The sequence below is a fragment of the Schistocerca gregaria genome, chromosome 10 (genome assembly GCF_023897955.1).
Source record: "Schistocerca gregaria isolate iqSchGreg1 chromosome 10, iqSchGreg1.2, whole genome shotgun sequence".
Lineage (NCBI taxonomy): Eukaryota > Metazoa > Arthropoda > Insecta > Orthoptera > Acrididae > Schistocerca > Schistocerca gregaria.
Genome location: NC_064929.1, coordinates 78,740,260 through 78,758,617, shown reverse-complemented (window position 1 = coordinate 78,758,617; position 18,358 = coordinate 78,740,260). Strand labels below are relative to the sequence as shown.

At 44.2% G+C, this 18,358-nt stretch overlaps 1 protein-coding gene across 1 annotated transcript in view; it reads left to right on the top strand.

Annotated features, from left to right (window-relative positions):
• Nucleotides 1-18,358, top strand: part of LOC126293389 (solute carrier family 46 member 3-like) — a 479,007-nt gene that overhangs the window by 324,046 nt on the left and 136,603 nt on the right. The gene's annotated exons all lie outside the window — the stretch shown is intronic.

The window sequence follows — 18,358 nt, the reverse complement described above, 5'->3', positions numbered from 1 at the left end:
CCACTGCAGATGTGCTCACACTAGAAAAACACATTCGTGCTACCTGTGGCGCCATTCAGTTGCAGGATGGCACATTTGAAAGTGTGCATCAGCGATGTTCACACATGTCTGGATACCCAGTGGGATCACTTCGAGCACCTACTCTGGAGGTGGTTCAAATGGTTCAGATGCCTCTGAGCAGTATGGGACGTAACATCTTAGGTCATCAGTCCCCTAGAACTTAGAACTAGTTAAACCTAACTAACCTAAGGACATCACACACATCCATGCCCGAGGCAGGATTCGAACCTGCGACCATAGCAGTCCCGCGGTTCCGGACTGAAGCGCCTAGAACTGCACGGCCACTGCGGCCGGCGGAGGTGGTTCAATCACAGTATGCCATGAACTGCAGTGTATTGTACAAGCATGATGAATTATTAAACACTTGTAGCACTGAAACCATGCATCCTTGCGTCTGTGTGGCTCCCAGGCAGAGGAACCAGGTTCTTGTGGTGTGCGCACTGTAAGACCTTCAGTACACACACCATCAGATTATTTGAATTGTCGCTCTAACGAAGTAGCCAATATGTCTCGTGGTCTCATCGTGGCGTGTTTATCTTGTGCCATTAGGTCAGATGATAGAAATGCCACTTGCACGCTTACAGTAGCAGATTGACAGTGACCAACTTTAAACAGAACTTGATTAATTTTCACACACATTTATTAAAATAACAACAAGCATAAAAATCGCTTAACTTGGTTCTGGATGCTATTTACAATTGACAATCGGAAGTTCCTTTGGTCTTGGTACGTTAATCTTATTCTTACATATCTCTGATACTTGACAAAGTGGCTATACATTTCTCTTCATGGCTATGTACAGCAGTATGATAATCTTACTAGGCGCAGACTGAAACTTGACTACAGACTAATGCAGACTAATGCAGACTGACTAATCGGAGGTCTGTGCACTCGTTATAATACCTTGCGCGTTCAGGTATCACTGCGCGAGTGTGATCCACGAGGGGAAAAGTTTCTACGTTAGCAGCAAACTCAATGGCTGCATTAGCTATTAATACGCGGATGGGCGAAAGCAGAATTTGGTCCGTCTCTAAGTCAGCGCCATCTCGTACTGTGGAGACGGACGAGCGCTGCGCCTGCGCTGTTGTTCTTCGCGGGGCGCGCTCTATTTGGAGAGTTGGCTACGAGCAACTATGTACACAACAGTTCTATTCCCGGTACTATAAGGGATTATTCCCTGCTGGGAGGATTCGAACAGGCTGCACTGAGTCTCATTAGGATAACTGAGCACCTTCTTGGTCGAATGGTAGCAGCCCAGATGACAAAAACTAAAGCAGACCGGAAGGGCTGTGCTAACCCCACGCCGTTGTTACTGCACTGCTGCCATTTTCAGAGGACGACATGGCGGTCGGTCACTAGTTATGGGCTCGCCAGAGCCTGTGGGTGGCGTTAACATATAAGCACCATACATTTACAATCATACGGGGGTCAGGCAAAATAATATGAACAGAGGTAGTAATGGGGTGGTTGTGTTTGATGGTGAACAACCCAAGTAAGGCACGGGTCGCGCTGGGTTGTGCCTGTTAGATACGGCCTAGGCAACAGTGCAAGTTGTTTACGAGTAATGCAAACCTCAGTATTTGTATTCAGAGGCCGAAGTGGACATGCAATAAAGGACCTGACAGAGTTCCAAAGAGGGCAGATTGTGGGGTCCCATTACCTGGAGCATCAGTAAGCAAGGCAGCCAACTTACTGAATGTTTCAAGAGCAACTGTTTCAACAGTCATGACATCCCACACAAAACATGGAAAGACATCATCGTGTAAACGTAATGGTTCAAATGGCTCTGAGCACTATGAGACATAACTTCTGAGGCCATCAGTCCCCTAGAACACACATCCATGCCCGAGGCAGGATTCCAAAGTGAGACCGTAGCGATCGCGCGGTTCCAGACTGTAGCTCCTAGAACCGCTCGGCCACCTCGGCCGGCGTAAACGTAATAGTGGGCGCAAGTAAAAACTAAATGACAGAGACCGTCGTACACTAACATGAATCATGTCAACACAAACGTACGTACAAAGGGATGTAGTCATTGTAGAGCCATCTTCGAGATTCCGTATCTATCGATGCTGTCCGCCACGAACTCCAGAAAGCGAATATTCGTGGACGAGCTGCTATACCGTAATCATTAGTGACGACAACCAACGCAGAGAAGCGGAAAACATGGTGTCAGGAGCATAAATCCTGGACGTATGATCAGTGGAAATACATCGTACGGTCCGACGAGTCAATGTTTTCTTTTATTTCCATCATCGGGCCAGGGTAACGTATGGAGAAGCCTAAAATGTTGATTGTCTGATTCCAACGCTTAAGCATAGAGGTGCAAGTGTAGTTGCGTGGCCAGCCATATCATGGTATTCTGCTAGTCCCATCATTACTTTCAAGGCCGTGTTACAGCCAACGATTAGGTGATCGGGTGCACCCCTAGATTAAAATGTTGTTCACCAATAATGATGAAATATTTCAGGACGATAAAGCACCCATTCACACAGCCAGGACGATACAATCGTGGTATAAGGAGCATGCAACTGAATTGCAGCGTCTTCGCCCGTTAGCACAGTCCCCAGACTTGAATATTTTGGAACCCTTGTGGGCGGTATTGGAGCGCATACTCCGGAGCAGATTTCCGTCTCTCTCATCACAACAAGAGTTAGGAGAGGTTATCATTCAAGAGTGGCATAACATTCCACTGGAGACTATACACTCATTCTATGCCAGTATTCCAAAAAGAATCGCAGCTGTATCACGGGCAAAAGGGGGGTCCAAGCCTTTTTTAATAAACCATTCCCAAGTAAGTACAGGTGTTCACATTACGTTGCCTAATGCTGAAGATTAGATGGGTAGATCACATAACTAATGAGGAGGTATTGCATAGGATTGGGAGGAAGAGGAGTTTGTGGCACAATTTGACTAGAAGAAGGGATCGGATGGTAGGACATGTTCTGAGGCATCAAGGGAAATTAGTATTGGAGGGCAGCGTGGAGGGTAAAAATCGTAGAATGAGACCAAGAGATGAATGCACTAAGCAGATTCAAAGGGATGTAGGTTGTAGCAGGTACCAGGAGATGAAGAAGCTTGCACGGGGTAGAGCAGCGTGGAGAGCTGCATCAAATCAGCCTTTGGACTGAAGACCACAAAAACAACAATCCCCTGTATGTCCATATTACGTTTTTTCCTACTTATCTTCTTAGTGACCTATTAACCTGACGGAATTACATTTTCCTACAGACATATCTCGTGGAAAATTTATCTTCGATAAGGATGGAAAGTCAGGTAATGACTAAAATTTGTGACAAGGTCCGAACATGAACCCAGGTCTCCCTTCCTTGGCAGATGTGTTGTCCACTACACCATCCTGTCATTGTGGCTTACAAGATGGGATGAGGTGTGAACTGAAGTTTGTATCTATGAGGGTATTGGGTAATCCTTGCATCTGTAGAAGCCAGAGTCTCATAGTGGTGCTGTGGATAAAACATCTACCCGTTAAAATACTCGACAAATATCTTTGAAGAACCTCGGAAGTTCTGTCGAAGGTGGCCAGGTCTATCCTCTACAAAATAGCTGATTTCAGTCCGATTATCTTCATATTGGCCATAGAGTTGTGTTCGGGTGTCACACTGAGAGTCTAGCCTAATCGCTTGCAACTTGTCTGAAACCTCTGAATGAATACGCTTGTGGCCGGCCTGAATGGCCGAGCGGTTCTAGGCGCTACAGTCTGGAACCTTGCGACCGCCACGGTCGCAGGGTCGAATCCTGCCTCGGGCACGGATGTGTGTGATGTCCTTAGGTTAGTTAGGTTTAAGTAGTTCTAAGTTCTAGGGGACTGATGACCTCAGATGTTTAGTCCCATAGTACTCAGAGCCGTTTGAACCATTTTTTGCTAAACAGCTGACCTGGGTTCAACTCCCGGCTTTAGTACAAATTTTAATTCATTACTTCATCTTCTATCTTTCTCGGGAATCGTTTTGCTGCAGTTTGTGCTCATTAGCAAAATCACCGTGTGCACGCGCAAGCGCACGTGTTTTGTGTGTGTGTGTGTGTGTGTGTGTGTGTGTGTGTGTGTGGGTGTGCTTTGCCAAGTAGGACGGTAAATGGCACCGGTCGTGTGACGAGAGCTGGCGACCCATCAATTAGTGTGCAAATGGTGCTGCAGCCGGCCGTTGGCCCACTATAAGCCGATCGGCTATTAACGGCGCCCCTCTTCTCCCCCTCACGCATAAAAGTGCCAAGGAGGCGCGGCTAACCAATTTTCCGTGTCACGGCCGCCGTCGCATTACGCAGAGACGAGACAACCTACACAGCCCAAAGCACAGGTTTCACCACTTGCTGCTTTCGCTCTGGGCACATCGAGCAGCACATAGCGATCGCTGTACAGAGCAAAGGTTACTGTACCGGCGGCTAATCCACATGGCCATTTGCAGCATATGGTTCAAGTGGCGCTGAGCACTATGGGACTTAACATCTGAGGTCATCAGTCCCCTGGAACTTAGAACTACTTAAACCTACGGTCATCACACACATCCATGCCCGAGGCAGGATTCGAACCTGCGACCGTTGCGGGCGCGCGGTTCCAGACTGTAGCGCCTAGAATCGCTCGGCCACTCCGGCCGGTCTGCCGCGAGTAATCAGTGTAATGGGCTGGTGCATTACAAATGTAGTTTGTGGACATTAAGTTGGGCTGGCTCTGAGCGCTATGGGACATTAAGTTGGGAGTGTGGGTCTCGCAGAGAGCGTGCACGGGGTAAATCCCTGCAGTCACCCCATCCTCTGTGCCCCATTTTGGGTAGTGCCTTTTTCGATCCCCCCTGCAGCTGGGGTGTCCCAGGTATGAGAAGATGACTTCGATGAGAGTGTGTAATACCAGGACTCAGTCCCATGTACCGGAAAATGCAATATTCTTCGTGAAGACGTGCCTGGAACATGCCTGACTGCCTTGGGATTCGGTGTGCGTCTACCCACAAGTTGGCGGGACGCGGATGCTGCTTTGTCTGTTCTGCCAGGAGGGCGTTTTCTTTAATTCCTATAATTCCCTTTCTATTTTATATGTTACTGATGGTAATTCCACATAATTTTTTTTTTCGCCTGGTGGGCGTCCTATGTGATATGAACAAATATATGTAAAATAAATAAATTAATTAAAAAAAAAAAAAGATGGATAGAGCGTCTGCCCTGTAAGCACGAGATCCCGGGTTCGAGTCCCATGGGGTCACACATTTTCAGCTGCCCCCGTTGATGTATATTAACGCCTGTCGACAGGATAGGGTCTCGATTTAATTATCATTTCAGAAATTCACCTGTATTTTCCAGACTCGATCGCACTCTGTTACGTATACTTTAGATTATCGTTGTTGGGCTAATTGAACAACAGATTATGTTTACACAAAAAGTTCTGAAAACACTAACCTCACAAGTATGTTACAGTACACACTGGATACAACAAAAGTTCTGGAGAGTTCTGATACTGTGAGGGGCGACCAAAAAGTTTCCGTTCCTAGTACGTACAGTCCAGAGTCGGTATGCCAATCAGGCAAAAACTCCGTCAGCACTCAGACTATCATCCCTCCAACACACGAGGATGAAGACACCCGTTTGGTGAAACATCGTGTCCTTATGCGTGAAGAAGTCCTTAACTGCCTGCTGCACATCCCCGCCCGACGGTAATCCTCGACCCTTCGAGGCCTTCTTTAAGGGACCAAAGGCGTGATAAGGGCATGGCGAGAGGTCTGGACTTTAGGGCTTCCGCTCGAGTTGACGTATCTTCCATGCGACGAGATTTGCGTTATGGCAACGTGCGTTATCGGAAAGCAGCTGCACTCTTGTTGGGGAGCGATCCATATTAGTAACAGAACTACTGCCCCATACACGTTCTTCATTCTCCTATGTATGTCTATCTGTGCAGCCGCGCGGTCTGAGGCGCCTTGTCACGGTCCACGAGGCTTGCCCCGTCGGAGGTTCGAGTCCTCTCTCGGGCATGGGTGGGCGTGTTGTCCTTTGCCTAAGTTAGATTAAGTAGTAAGCTTAGGAACCGATGACCTCAGCAGTTTGGTACCATAAGACCTTACCACAAATTTCCAATTTTCTATTTGTGTCCATCCACCGGCAGCCAAGAAAATAATTGCAGCACGTTGGACCCGTTTGGACGTATTTGGTAATAACGTTGCCCTATTTACCGCACACACGTTGAAAAAAAATACGAATGCCACATTAGTTCCTTCACTGGGTGTCGGTGCTTATATACCCGCATCGGAAACGCGCTAAATTACATATACTCTGCAGCAGCGTCCTATACAGAAACTTTTTGATCGCTCCTTATACAAGTAGTCGAAAATTATGCCATATTTCCCTCGTAGTTCCGTGTTAGAGAAATCCAGTTCGGTCCATGATTTTGTACAGCGTAAATCTGGAGACCGACGCCATAATGCACACAGAAAAGCAGTTCAGTTTTCAGTCTACGTTGCACTGTGCCACATATACCTCCCAATGCTATTTTTGGTCTAATTCATAATCAGGTTCTGTTAGCACAAAAAGAAACCAACCACTAATGAGACTATGTTCAAATACTACATGATAGGTGAAATCGCTGAGGGCCTTAGCGTGCTATTCTGGGGCATCGTAATAATAATAGTAACACCAATAGCACCGCACATAGATAGGTACCTCGAACAAGTGCTAAAGCTAAGTCCGTCGATTACTTACAGCGACAAGAGTTATCGTCGCTGGAGGTTACTGCTCACGATGTAACATATACGTGGCGATTATGACAAATTCATAACTTTATAACACTTACATAAGTCTATTCGTTGTTATTGTTTGTGTGCAGAGCTAATAACCAACTATATGAGAGAATTATTAGGGTCGGTGTTCAGAATAATATATATACAGAAAAGCGTCTCCCTTCATCGCGGTGACATACTGTTTAATTACGGCTGAAATGACTGCAACATACACTGAAGAGCCAAATAAACTGGTATAGGCATGCGTATTCAAATGCAGAGATATGTAAACAAGCACAACACGGTCGGCAACTCCTATATAGGATAACCAGTGTCTGGCGCAGTTGTTAGATCTGTTACTGCTGCTACAAAGGCAGGTTATCAAGATTTAAGTGAGTTTGAACATGGTGTTATAGTCTGCGCACGAGCCATGGGACACAGCATCTTGAAGGTAGCGATGAAGTGGTCATTTTCCCGTACGACCATTTCACGAGTGTACCGTGAATGGAAGGAATCGGGTAAAACATGCAATCTCCGACATCGCTGCGGAAGGAAAAAGATCCTGCAAGAACGGGACCTACGACGATTGAAGAGGATCGTATAATGTGACAGAAGTGCGACCTTTCCGCAAATTGCCGCAGATTTCAATGCTGGGCCATCAACAAGTGTCAGAGTGCGAACCATTTAACGAAACATCGAGATGTGGGCTTTCCGAGCTGAAGGCTCACTTGTGTACCCTTGATAAGTGCACGACACGAAGCTTTACGCCTCGCCTGCCATCACACCGACATTTGACTGTTGATGATGGGAAACATGCTGCCTGGTCGGACGAGTCACGCTTCGAATTATATCGAGCGGATGGACGTCTACGGGTATTCAGACAACCTCATGAATCCATGGACCGTGCATGTCAGCAGGGGACAGTTCAAGCTGGTGGAGGATCTGTAATGGTGTGGGGCGTGTGCAGTTGGATTGATATGGGACCCAGATACGTCTATGTATGACACTGACAGGTGACACGTACGTAAGCATCCTGTCTGATCGCCTGAATCCATACATGTCCATTGCCGCGCGTGGTAGCCACACGGTCTGAGGCGTCTTATGACGTTCCACGCTGCTCCCGGCTCCCCCCGCCAGAGATTCGAGTCCTCCTTCGGGCGTGGGTCTGTGTGCCGTTGTTAGCGTAAGTTACTTTAAGTTAGATTAAGTAGTGTGTAAGGTTAGGGACCGATGGCCTCAGCAGATTGGTGCCACAACACCTTACCACAAATTTCCAAATTCATATCCATTGCGCATTCAGACCGACTGGGGCAATTCCAGCAGGACAATGCGACGCCCCACAGGTCAAGGATTGCTAGAGACTGGCTCCGGGAACTCTTTTCTGAGGTTAGATACTTGCGCTGGCCGCCAAACTCCGCTGGCGAGTACATTGTTGAGCACATCTGGGGTACCACGACATGGCTACCAAAATCATCACCGAACCCTCACCATGTTTGACTCTTGGGACGTAAACTCAACCATGATACAGCGTAAAACAAGTCTCATCCGACCAAATAACATTCTTCCATTGCTCCATAGTCTAATGGCTTCGGCTGCACGTTTCCCTGTTACGGGCATCTGCACCACTAATGAGTGGTTCTAGAATTCAACCTCACCCTTCAAGTCCCTGCTTATGGAGGTAGCTCCCTTCGTGTTGTTTCGGTACAGACAGGATTCGCGAGTGCAGCATTCAGTTCTGCAGACTTCTGCAGCTGTCGTCCTCTTATTTTTCGTCACGTTCCTGTTCAATGAACATCTGCCACAGTCACTCAATGCACATTTTCGTCCGCCTTGTGACTTAGTGGATGATATTTCTCAAATTTCCCTATATGCGGCATAAATGTTCGATACTTGAAACACCAAACACTTCGGCTAGCTTGACCACGGAAGCCACCACAGTCCAACTTCCGAATCCACATATCTCTGACATAACGTGCTCTCAGCTGGAAAGGCTACTCTTCTGATCACGAATGACATCTGCAACGTATTGAGGACATTCCTCAGGGGCCGTTGGTGGGCAAATACAACAGCGCAACCTGCAGGCTTGGCTAACATCTACAGTTCAACACGCGTTTATTATCATGTTCCCATATTTTTGTACAGCCACTGCACGTAAAAACTAAATTTTGCTGACAGTGATCAAATAAAACAATAACCATCTAATATCGAACCTTGAGAGCTAATGTAAATCATATAGACTCTAATAGGATATACATATCTTCACAAAATCGTAATAGAAACGGGCATGTCCTTATAACTTTGAGCACTAGAAGTTATAAATCTGTCACTCATTAGAGTAGGCACTGAATAAAAAATGTATATATGAAGATAGTAACTGTTCTCCATCTGAGCCACCGAGGATGCAGATGAATAGCGCGACTGCAGGGACTTATCCCTTGCAAGCATCCCGTGAGACTCACATTCCCTACTGCCCACAATTCTAGATATGTAATGTACCTAATAGATATTTGCTCGTCCACTCATTCTCACCCAATAGATATTTGCTCATCCACTCATTCTATTACGTACATTCCATATGTAGATCCCGTGAGACCCACATTCCTAACTGCCCACAATTCTAGATATGTAATGTACCTAATAGATATTTGCTCGCCAATCATTCTCACCCAATAGATATTTGCTCATCCACTCATTCTATTAAGTACATTTCATATGTAGAATTATGGACAGTTGGGAATGTGCGTCTCACGGGAAGCGTGCAAGGGATAAGTCCCTGCAGTTTCGCTATTCGTATGTGTTTTCGGTGGCTCAGATGTATAGAGCGTCTGTCATGTAAGCAGGAGACCCCGGGTTCGAGCCCCGGTCGGGGCACACATTTTCAGCTCTCCGCATCGAGGTATATCTACAACACCTGTCGGCAGCTGAGGGTTTCAATTAATTATCATTTAAAAATGAATATCGTTGTCTAATTGTTATAAATTGATTGATTCGTGTCATTGGACGTTTGTTTTTATCGCCATTGGCTTTCAAACTTCAGACGACCAACGAAAGAAGGAGATTCGAATTTTTCGTTAAAAAGAAAAAACATTGCAATATACGTCAATTACAAATGAAACAATAGGAATTGCACACAATCCATAGCGAAATGGCTGCAGGAAGAAGTGAAGAAATCCGAAAGGCAATTGACGTCCTATGGACAGACATAGCAAACAGAAAAGTCAAACTGTCTTTCAGTAAAATTAAAATTCAGAGTGTCGACATTAGTGTGAGTAGGAGATTCTACTGATAAACGCATACAAAAGAGAGAGACAGCTGGATTGAGTACACAATAGGCCTCTATGAGGGAGAGGAACTGTATTTTGACGTGGAACAAGGAGAAATAGGGGTCGACGTGGAAGACCTCCGTAGGTATCTCCGATATATCTTCTTCTGCAAGTGAAGTGTGTACAGTTTCCTGGCACCATTACAAGGCTGTGTCCTTGGTCGGGACGAGTGAAATGGAATCCTCACGGCCTCTTGAGGACAACTGAGAAGCCGTTTGAAAGACAAATCTCGACTTTTATTCGAAAGCTTTAGGCCGGGAGGCAGCTGACCGCAACACTCTAGCATTTCCGACAGGACAATTGCAATAGAGCGTGGCACACTGAGGTGACTGGCAGCATGGGATACCGATAAGCAAATACACAGATGGCGGTGGTATCGCGTACGCGAGGTATGAAAGGACAGTGCTTTGGCGCAGCTGGTTTTTGTAATCAGGTGATTCGTGTGGAAAGGTTTCCGACGAGATTGTGGTCGCACGACGCGAATTAACAGACTTCGATCGCGGAACGGTAGTTGGAACTAGAGGCATGCGACATTCCGTTTCCAAAATCGTTAGAGAATTCAGTATTTAGAGATCCATATTGCTTAGAGATTGTGCCGAGAATAACGAATTTCGGGTGTTATCTCTCACCACGGGCAATGTATTGGCTGACGCCTTCACTTAACGACCGAGAGCAGCAGCGTTTGCGTAGAGTTGTCAGTGCTAACAGACAAGCAACACTGCGCGAAATAACGGCAAAAACCGATGTGGGACCTACGAAGAATGCATCCGTTAGGACAGTGCTGCGAAGTTTGGCGTTAATGCTATGACGGCAGACAACCCATGCGAGTGCCTTTGCCAACGTAACGTAACGTAAGATTACGGAAGGCGAGCTACTCGCTGTTGAGAGGAATGTCGTTACACGTATTACCAAATGCATTGAGGTTGACGGACATCATTTTGAGCGCTTCTTGCATAATGTGGTATTTACAGGTAATCACGCTGTAACAGCATGCGTTCTCAGAAATGAAAAGTTCACAAAGGTACCTAAGTCGTGAATTTTAATTTGAGAAACCTACCTATTACCAACTGTTCGTCTAAAATTGTGAACCATATGTTTGTGACTATTGCAGCGCCATCTATCACAAAGCGAAAGAAGTGGTCCAACTAAAACATTCATATTTCTTTACGTACTACACAAATATGTATAAAGAATGGGGGTTCCTATTTTAGAAAACGCAGTTGACATCCGTCCGACCTATGGCAGCGCCATCTAGCGGGCCAACCATAGCGCCATCTGGTTTCCTCCTTCAAGCTCAACAAGTTTCGTTCTTTGTAGTTTTTTCGTTTGATGCTTATTTAGTGAGATATTTGACCCGCTCACGATCAATGGATCACCCTGTATACTCGACGTTGACAAATTTGTATTTTTCAGAAACGTCTTTCTTGCCGTTGCCTGTCTACATTTTATATCGCCTATAGTTCGGTCTGTTTGTTCACATTAATGGATAAAAAATTCAGTGCACTGAACGTATGGTCGCGGTTGTAAAGTTCGAGGCAACTGTGAAAAGCACGGTCGAAGATACAAGTTTATTACCGTTAGGGATTTCAACGAAATTGAAAAAAAGCCAATAAATTATGTCTCCCTGTAATAATTCGCTATCTGTCCATTCCTACATTGCACTTTAGAAATAACCGTGAGTTTCATGGAGAAGGCATAACTAAACCGAAAGGTTTCCTCGTATGTGATTAGCGACAATAATGTTAGTGACTGTTTTGTACATAATGAATATGTCTACAGTATTTGCACGTCTTGTAACGGTCAAAAATTTCAGCATTTCCCCCATGTTTACGGCAATAGCTTACCTGCGCAAAAAATGTGCAAATAAATCCATACATAGAGAAACAAGTCTAAAAAGACACGTAGGAATCACAAATAAACTAAACTACAACAGAGCACCACACGTTGGCCAGATTTCAAGAAAAGTGAACAGGAGATTTAAAAAGACAAAGATAACATTAGCATTCCGCACTGATAATAATCTGAGAACAAAAAGATTCAGGAAAAAGCAAAAATAATTTTTCAAATCCACGAATTGTAACAAATTCTACATGGGATAAACACGTCATGTCAGAATAAGGTTCAAAGAACACACCTGAGACTGTGAGAGCAGTCTACTTTTTACATACACCTACGAAACCAAAAATACAAAACAGAAAAAACTGAAAATGCAGGCAACTCCTATAGAGGGTACCCGAATGAGTTCTAGAGGAACTGGTAATCAACACCCACAGACGGGTAACCAAACGGACTACTAAACGAATAGGCCGTGCGGTTCTAGGCGATTCAGTCGGGAAACGCGTGAGCGTTACAGTCGCAGGTTCGAATCCTGCCTCGGGCATGGATGTGTGTAATGTCCGTAGGTTAGTTAGGTTTAAGTAGTTCTAAGTTCTACCCCTAGAACTTAGAACTACTTAAACCTAACTAACCTAAGGACACAGATGTTAAGTCCCACAGTGCTCAGAGCCATTTGAACCATTTACTAAACGAATAAACAGAACTGAAGCATAAAAAATAATTTAAAAACTTGTTTGGCATCGTAAAAGGAAAAGGATAATTTGTCCGATATTACACGACGTGTAAAAGACAATCGAATACTAAAAAGAGATATCTTTAGAAACAGAAAAATATAGTATAGTTACATTATTTTTGAATGAACTTACTGTCGCTGATTTTCAGCGAATAAAATTTTTGTAAACATACAGGAATCACTTGAGAAAACAATCAAACATACATAAGTGTTAGGTAAATGCTATTACGAATGTGACCAACACAATTGAGAGATAATCGAAAAAACACTCCAGAATATAATATGTAGTACAGGTCATAACAACCGACATGTCAAAGAAGTAAATGCTAAGATATATACGTGAGGCATGTAAATCTATAGCATACTATAGACGTAAGCAGCATACGTGTATCGTACATTTTTACGAAAAAATTTACAATCATGGAAGATGCACTTGACGACGGCAAAAATCGTCATCGGAGGTGAGGGTATCATCTGGTGTGCCCCAGGGAAGTGTGGTAGGTCCGCCGTTGTTTTCTTTCTACATAAATGATCTTTTGGTTAGGGTGGATAGCAATGTGCGGCTGTTGCTGATGCTGCTGTGGTGTACGGGAAGGTGTCGTCGTTGAGTGACAGTAGGAGGATACAAGATGACTTGGACGGGACTTGTGATTGGAGTAAAGAATGGCAGCTAACTCTAAAAATAGATAAATATAAATTAATGTACATGAATAGGAAAAAGAATCATGTAATGTTTGAATTCTCCATTAGTAGTGTAGCGCTTGACACAGTGATATTTGGGCGTAACACTGCAGAGCGATATGAAGTGGGACAAGCATGTAATGGCAGCTGTGGGGAAGGCGGTTCATTGGTAGAATTTTGGGAAGATGTGGTTCATCTGTAAAGGAGACCGCTTATGAAACACTAATACGACCTATTCTTGAGTACTGCTCGAGCGTTTGGGATCCCTATCAGGTCTGATTGAGGGAGGACATAGAAGCAATTCAGAGGCGGGCTGCTAGATTTGTTACTGGTAGGTTTTATCATCATGCGGGTGTTACGGAAATGCTTCAGGAAATTGGGTGGGAGTTTCTAGAGGAAAGGAGGCGGCCCTTTCGTGAATCGCTACTGAGGAAATTTACAGAACCCGCATTTGAGGCCGACTGCAGTACAATTTTACTGCTGCCAACTTACATTTCGCGGAAAGACTTCAAACATAAGAGAGATTAGGGCTCGTACAGAGGCATATAGGCAGTCATTTATCTCTCGTTCTGTTTGGGGGTGGAACAGGGAGAGAAGATGCAAGTTGTGGTACGAGGTATCCTCCACCCCGCACCGTATCGTGTATTGTGGAGTATGTACTTGATGTAGAAAATGCTGAAACTAGCACGTCGTGATAGACATGTAACGAAACAGTAAAGAGTCAATAAAAAAGAAGCAAGAACTTTGGAGCAATATGTCATTCTAAAAATAATTTTTCAAGTTATGTTTGTGTTACTTTTCCTCCAGCTGTGACCATTTGTATTGTGTGATCATCTCCAGATGGGTATCATTACTTCACCACGCGAAGGGCATTGGACATCTCATCGGGGATTACTTTCGGAATGTGATTATTTTGATTACCGACTGTGTGTATTTCTGGTCTATGTCTTGCAATATACGTACAAACGGAAGCCCCCGGTAAAAGAAGAGATCACATTTCCAATGGCAACTGAATGACAGAACAGAGGTATGAACGTGAGGGAAGGGATTAAATCCTTGCAGAGTGATTCGCGAGGCGTGAATCTAGACCGCCATCAGGCGCGAGCGATTGCCGTAATTGGTTTTCTGACCTCGCTAACAAAGTCTCCCTTTCCCTCTTCGTAAGAGCAGATCACAAAGAGTTCCGCCTGTGACGTAAGAGAGAACCGTTCAGCAAATGGAAATAGGTAGCCCAATTAGAAGACTCTTATCTCAGCGCGCTATCGATCGATCGGTTCTAAGAATCCCGCGTTCTGCGGTAGCGTCAGAGTGTGTATCGGAAATTCCTACGAACCGCTCCTTAGCGGCTATTCGCTTCGAACCGGAAACCCCCTGATCAACAGGCGCCGATACGATAATTCAATTACACAGCGTGCGGTAACAGCTGGCGTCACAGTCGTTGCAGAAATAATAGCTTCGTGTACACCCTGGCTTTGCATGGGACGTTTTTACATTCGTGGCGTGGCATCAAAACTGCAGCACCAAGAACGTGTAATGCTCTTGCAGCGGTCTCTACGCGACATTTTCAGAAATTTTATAAATTGTATAACGCAGTACATATCTCGAAATATCTCTCCTTATCTTACCGATTCCTAAATTCCTTGGAGCGTCCACTTACTCCATGGGACAGCTTCTCTGCTATCTATGTTTTCTCTTATGTAATGAATGATTCAGATCTTGCCGATTAGCCGTGAAAGGAGGAGGATGTATATGTATGTATTGTTGAGCTAGTCGCCATCTTGATGAGATTCTGTATGAGAAGGAGTATAATACATGAACTAAACTAAAGTAAGTGTGTTCGCGTATTATTTAACTGATTATTATTGACAGTGTCTGTTTACTACGCTGTGTTGTAAGTCATCAGTTGGAAACGTCTGATTTACACTGGACGAACCTGCCGTTTTGTATGCTCAAGATATCCAGTTTATTACTTTCAATAAGATCTCCGGTCTTCCCCATGTGATCACCGAAAGTTAATAATTATTACAAATGTTTTCAGGAGATCGACTGACAATTTTCGTCGCACCGAAACTTCGAAGTTGCTTCACTGCCTTATGGAATTTAAGTTAAGCTCAATTTAATCAGGATAGAATAGTATTGAACAGTGTGAATATCATAAGCCTGCTTTGTGAATGAAAATTCCCTTAACATACACATGTTTTACTATCCTGATCAGTGAAGCTAAATCAGTCCTGTGTGAGAGAGGTTTTTGAATTTTTTGAATACCACAAAAAAAAAACGACTTCTAATAACAAAATTTCACGTATTGCTAGTGTTCACTATCGATATAAATTATTAACTAAAGTTACTTTGTTTTTCTGCCTGCACGTTCTAACAATACCACCACTTGCAAAGTAGGATAGAAAACAGATTAATAAAGTTGCTCACGCAGCTTATGTTCACTTTATCGGGCAACAATAAAGTTATTGACTGTGGACGGTATCGTCAGAATGGAAATAATGAAGTCACTGTAAAAAAGTCATTAATTGTGGCACTTATATTGAATGGATTCCCACGTAGATTTTTTTGAAGTTGCTATGGCTCATCTTGTTCATTCTAGGGTGATTCCACTTTGACTTCTAGAAGCTCCAGATCTGTATTTTAGCAATATTTGTAGACCTAACAAATTCTTAACGATCAAACAATTCCAGATCAGAACAATGGTATGGTAGAAATAATTTTGGACTTGGTGTTCACGATCCACATTTTTTTAAAACTTCTTGTAAATTCACGTATACTTCTTCTTAATTGTCACATCATCACGAAAACAGTTTTGTATCAATCTTCATATATCTAATTTCCACTTTAACTAAACACAAGACTTGACTGTTGTTTTACAAAGCGAAATAACAACTTAATTTCTGCAAAGTGAAACAAAGACTGCTCTGTGCGCATTTGCGCCAAAACGGTTACAAGTAAGTCAAAGGTTATGAGAGTCTCACGGAAGTGGATACACACAAGAACCATATCACTGTAATATATCGATACATCGGAGTACCTATAAATTAATAAAACCAAATGTGAGCCGGCCGGAGTGGCCGAGCGGTTCTAGGTACTACAGTCTGGAACCGCGTGACCGCTACGGTCGCAGGTTCGAATCCTGCCTCGGGCATGGATATGTGCGATGTTATTGGGTTAGTTAGGTTTAAGTAGTTCTAAGTTCTAGGCGAATGATGACCTCAGAAGTTAAGTCCCATAGCGCTCAGAGCCATTTTCTTGAACCAAATGTGAATATTGTCACAAAAATATATCTGTTACTTCGCAGATATGTAGTATGATATTACTGGTATCGAGAACTGGGGTTGGAGTGGCGTAATGGTCAGGTAAATAAAGAACCATTACAACGTGAAGGATACTGTAAGGATTTGGATACGGTTTTCCATAATAGAGAGACTGATTGACGACAAAGGTTTCTGTATATCACTATATGCTGTAAATAGGTATTCCATAAATTCATACAGTATTGGGAATCAGTAGAAAGGCATGGAATTTTGCAGAAAAATTGACATTATCGGTTGGAACAGTCGTGCATAACGTATATGTAATAGTATGAAATTCAGCGTACCGACAAATGCAGCCAAATGGTATGGGATTTGATATCAGTAGTGCAATATACACTGAAGAGCCAAACGAAGTGGTACATCTGCATAATATCGTTCAGGGACCTGCGAGCACGGGGAAGTGCTGCAACTCGACGTGGCATGGACCCGACTAATGCCTGAAGCAGTGCTGGGGACTGACCACAAATCCGTAAGACCAGGACGGGTTGGAGATTTCTTCTAAACAGTTTCAAGACATCAATAATTTTCACGTCTGGAGAGGTTGGTGGCCAGCGGAAGTGTTGAAACTCAGAAAAGTGTTCCTGGACCCACTCTGTAGCAATTCTGGAAGTGTGGGGTGCAGCAGCATTGTCCTGCTGGAATTACCCACAATGGACATGAATGGATACAGGTGATCAGACAGGATGCATGTCACCTGTCATAGTCGTATCTAGACGTATCAGGCGCCCCATATCACTCCAACTGCACACGCCCCACACCATTACAGAGCCTCCACCAGCTTGAACAGTCCTCCGCTGACTTGCAGGATCCATGGATTCATGAGGTTGTCTCCATACCGGACTCGCCCATCCCCTCGATACAATATGAAATGAGACTCGTCCGACGAGGCAACATTTTTCAAGTCATCAACAGTCCAATATCGTTGTTGACGGTCCCTGGCGAGGCGTAAAGCTTTATGTCGTGTACTCATCAAGGGTTCACGAGTGGGCCTTTGGCTCCGATAGCTCATATTGATGATGTTTCGTTGAAAGGTTCGCACACTGACACTTGCTGATGGCCCAGCATTGAAATCTACAGCAGTCTGCGGAAGGACTGCACTTCTGTCTCGTTCAACTTTTCTCATCAGTTGCCGTTGGTCCTGTTCTTGCAGGATCTTCTCCCGGCGCAGCAATGTCGGAGATTTGATTTAGATGGGCAGGATTGGTTTCAGTATTATTTGCATGGTCTTAGTACATAGCAGCAGGTAAAAACGAGGAGGAATTTTTGTGGGAGAAATGGTACGATCAGGGCAGCCTTCTGCGCTAAACGTAAATCACACATTGCTTGGATGAACACTAGAATGTACTCTAACAGCTACTGTGAGACGCTAGAAACATATCAATTATTCAAAATGACAGTCACAATCGCATTTTTTATTTTGTCGCTAACTCGAGATGAGGTCATCTTCAGGGCAATGTACTCTGTAAAGTTATAATATTAGTATGCTACGATATCGCATGCCGTGCTACAGCAGACGGCAGGCTACTATGACAACGGAGTCCTAGCCAAATAGGCTGAGGGGCCCCTGATATACTTGGTTTTTCTAATATGTTAATTTTATGATGGAGAATACACCGATTTTAAAGTTTTTTACTAATTACTAGGGACAACTTTTATGGATAGGAGCCAGAACACGCCACGACAACGCATGCT